The sequence below is a fragment of the Pinus tabuliformis genome, chromosome 2_1 (assembly GCF_031772625.1).
Source record: "Pinus tabuliformis cultivar Carrire ecotype Pingquan chromosome 2_1, CPIR1, whole genome shotgun sequence".
NCBI classification, from domain to species: domain Eukaryota; kingdom Viridiplantae; phylum Streptophyta; class Pinopsida; order Pinales; family Pinaceae; genus Pinus; species Pinus tabuliformis.
The window spans coordinates 303,201,688-303,206,208 of record NC_142299.1 but is presented as its reverse complement, the minus strand read 5'-3'; positions in this window follow the sequence as shown (position 1 = coordinate 303,206,208).

The following is a 4,521-nucleotide window of genomic DNA, read 5'->3' as shown; positions in this document are numbered from 1 at the left end:
TTTCTATAGGATTCTTTGTGCATGTACTCTAATCCCTTGAAGTAGAATCTCCTACGTCCGCAAAGCTCCTTTTTGTGATCGGAATCTGGATTAGGGGCAAAAATTTGCTCAAAAACCAAAGTGGCTGGAATTGATCAAAACCTGAATGACCACGTCCATCTCAATGATACGATCCCAACGCAACTCATTTCACTCAAAATAGAGTTCGTATGAGAAATATAGAGCCTGCTGTCCATTTTGTCAAATAGGTAAATTTTGGGTAAAGGTTGACTAGGATGTTGACTAGGCATCCGTACAACCCAGTTAGCAAAAAAGAATATTCCAAGGAATATTCTTAAAATATTCCCATAGGTGGCTCAATGGGGTTGTGACAAGTGTCGGCCTAATATTGGTCGATGGCATCTGAGGTGGACCAATGAGAGGCTGACATGTGGCAAGTTAGAGATTGCGATGTGCCCTCTCAAAGGTCGAGTAAAATTATTTGCTCGTTAGCGGAGTCGAACCCTCGACCTCACCCACACAAGCGCCATTCCTTACCGCTATACCACAACGTATGACTTAACAACTAAAGGGTTGAAGTCCTATTTAAAGTTTAAGCACTGAGTGGTTGGGGAAAGAGAGGGCCAGCCCCGCAGGCCAATCCTCTCCCCAGGTGACCTTACACATAACTAGAGGCTAGCGCTACCACTAACCGTGCGAATTAAGTGGGATTAATATTAATTAATCTGTATTTATCCATTAATTAAGCGGGTTTAACTTGACGACAGTTTGGCAGGATCGCTAAATCCGGAATTGCGCCAATTTTGGCGGGGTTAATTGGAGTTTCTCTAGTTTTGGTGGAGTTTTCCTAAGGAAAACTGAAGAAGCCATAACTTTGGCATTTTTAGACCAATTTTGGCTCAGAAAGAGTCATTCCTAGATGATTTTGATGCTTTGAACACAATGGAATAGGTCGCAGAGGCAGAAAGACACTTCTATATGTGATTTTTCTACGTTGAAGTTTAAGGAAGCCTAGGGCCACCTGGAGAGGAGGTCAAACCTAGATCAGCTGAAGTCCAATTGCAAAGCTTGGAGAGTCATTTTTGGGGTTTTTGGGTGATGGTGCAAAAATTCATACAGGTGCTGCATGGCTGTCGTCAGCTCATGTCGTGAGATGTTTGGTTGTCTTTTGAATCTAATGGAGTAGGTTGAAAAGCCATTAGAGCACTACAGGTGCATGTAATCAGAGAATTGACCATTAATCCAAAGAGGGCATAGCCATTGAAGTAGGTCCAAGGAGATGTAGCCTAGGAGGGGTGAACTCTTTTATCAGATTTGTGTTATGAGTTGCTGTGTTTTACTTCTCTGCAATTTACTTGCTGCATATGTGTTTTAAACAACTAATTAATCTCATAAATTGCTCATAAAAGACACTCAAAACTTGACAGATAATCATTCTCATTTTGGTTGATTTGAGACGATCCTAAACACATTTTATTTAATACTGATGAGGGAGCTTGCATAGCATTAACAAGTTTGCCCAACATTCAGATCAAGTTGGTATCAGAGCATTATTTGCTCATTTTAACCCTGAGATGGTTTGCCAAGGTTAGCTAGAAAATTAGCTATTGGTTTTGTATTTGTGCAAGGAGAATTTAACTGTGTGCAAGTTTATGTGTGTAAGCTAAAGAATGGAGATGCTTCTTTGTTGAGAAACTTTTTGAAGCTTTGTGAAGTTTTTTGATGCATTACAAGTGTGATGGCAGCTTCAACAAGTGATGTTTCTAATCCATCTTCCTTAGAAAGACTCTTTCATTTAGAGATGTTGCAAGAACTTATCATCATGAGAGATATGGTGCAAGAGTTGAATGAAAATAGGAAGGAGAACACTATATTTCAAGAGGATTTTATGGCCATGAAGGAGGAGTAGCAAGAGCTTCTTGAAAATATGCATGAGATGGTGATTCATCTCCATGATGCCAAGGAAACCCTAGCCAAGTATGTGCATGAAAATGGGGTATGCAATTCAAGTTTAGCGTCAATTTCCTCTCAAAATGAATGTTTTGGTGCTTTTGAAAGACACACTAGAGGAATAGGGTCCAAATTATTGATGAAGATGGGTTATAAAGGTAAAGGGTTAGGAAAACATGCACAAGGGTTAGTTGAGCCAATTGTTGTTGAGGAAAGGCCTAGGTATTTGGGTCTTGTTTATGGACAACATGATGGAGAATGCTCCAAAGCCAAGGAGGCATATGAAGGTGTTCCAAGAAGGACTTTCATTACATGTTCATTACCTCAAGCTTGTGAAGTTTGTGTTCACGAGGAATGCAAAAGTTTTATACCCACTTTGCAAGAATATGTTCATAAGCATGCAACTAGTGGGAATGGCAAACAAGAGGATGTTGAAAGCTATAAGGTCATTGAAACCATTGTTGGTATTCCGAAGAGAGCCACTACCTCATCAAATTCACCTCTTCAAGAAGGCGACAAAGGTGAATGTGCAAGGTATAAATTTTCCTTTAATCAAGTTTCCTTTGATTATGATAAACATGGTAAATCTTCACATAAGATTTGGAGAAAATTTACATGTTCCTTTTGTGGTTTGAATAACCATACCGTTTCGAGGTGTTGGAAGAGGATCACACGAAACTTAAAAAAAAGAGAGACATAAATCCAAAGGTCCATTGGATAATGGAAACCATGTTGAAAAGAAGATGCAATTATTTTGCGCTCATTTCCATAAGCAGAGTCATCTTGTAGACAAGCGTTGGACTTTGAATCCAACAAGTCATGCACGACATTTGAAGAAGGTGGAGAGATATTTTGGCAAGAATGGAAAAGAGGATTCCATAATTGATGTGGGATTTGAAGAAGGTGGAGAGAGATTTTGGCAAGAATGGAAAAGAGGATTCCATAATTGATGTGGGTTAGGATGATACACATGATGAAGTGCAGCTGAAAGAAGTGCCATTGAAATGGTTTGGAAAGAGATGGTTAAATTTTTCTTTTGAAAGTATGTTGCATATTGCATGAAGCAAGATTTTGGAAAAGTAGAGTTATGTTGACTCACTTAGATGTAAAAAAGATGGCAATTTGCAACTACAAATTTGCATGCATGTTGCATTCTTGAACTTGCATGTTTACGCCAGGAAGGTGTTCGAAAGTGGAGTATGTTGACTCACTTTATTGAAACAAATTTGGTCATTTAAGATTTTTAAGTACTCGTACATACAATGGGATTCTTGTACTTTTGATTGTCCTTGTGAGAGAGTTGATAATTGTTATACATGCATGAGAGTTTGTGTGTGTGAACAATGTAATTTTTGATAGTTTCATTGTGTTTGAACATGCATGAGTGATTGACTTGTGTTGGTTGATTGCTTTGTTAACATGTATGTTGTCAGCTTCAGAATGTTGATCATTTGTACATGCATGAGTGTCGGCTTGTGTGGTCAATTGATTGTTACATGTATGTTATATCGACTTGGAAGTGTTGATTTTGTCTCCAAAGATGAAAGGGAGATGTGACGAATTGTTTCATGAGAATGTGGAATTCTTGTTGTAAATCATCAAGTTGTTTTACATGCTTTTGCTTGAATTGAGAGTCAGTTGTTTGAAGAAGCATCTTCTGTCGACTTGTGTTTAGTTGGTGGTTTATACACCAAGATGTAAGAGTACATGGGGATGTTCACATGATGTGACATTTTTTGCTTTGAAGAAGCAAAAGGGAGAGGTCGTCAAGTTATATTCTTGCATGAGTGTTTTTCAAGGTTAATAGTGTTTCTTGTGACAAGATGTCGTAGGATTTTGGAAGGTCCACGCTTGAGCAAGAGGCTCATGATTAGCCTTCATTCTCAAATCATGACATGAGCAGCATGTTAATATTGGAGGATGATGGAATCAAGAAGCAAAAGTGGACAAAAATGCCAAAAAAAATTGCAACCATTGTAGACCATTTGATGTGTTGACGCCAAGAAGCGAAAGAGATGGCGAATGCATTCTTCCAGATGTGAAAATTGGAACCGTGGAGGTAAAAGAATGGTAACTTATTTTCTTTCTATTACTAATATTGGAACTCGTTGCTGTAGTTCACTTAGATGGGCTTAACTTGGAAAAGTGGTTTCCAAGGAGAAACTTGCATCGAATGCATGTGTTGTAAAGGAGGAACATGATTCTCAGTGGGAAGGCCATCAGTCAACTTTCCAAGCACCAAGGGATCACTTTGGTATAACAAGGTGTTTAATCAGCAAGCATCCAGCAAGTGTTGGATTGGGTCAGCAACAAAAGGAGAACATTGGTTGAAGTGCCAAGCCATTTGCAAGGTAAGGCATGTTAGTGAACCCAAGTGGTTGTCATGGAGATTTTTCCAAGTAGAATCAATTGATAGAACTTGGGAAGGAGAAGAGTATTCATATCTCATCAGATAACCAAATTTTGTGGGTCCAAAAGCCTGTCATTGGGAAGGAGTCATCAAAATCTAGATTAGGGGAAAAAATATGCTCAAAAATCAAAGTGCTTGGAATCGATCAAAACCTGAACGAC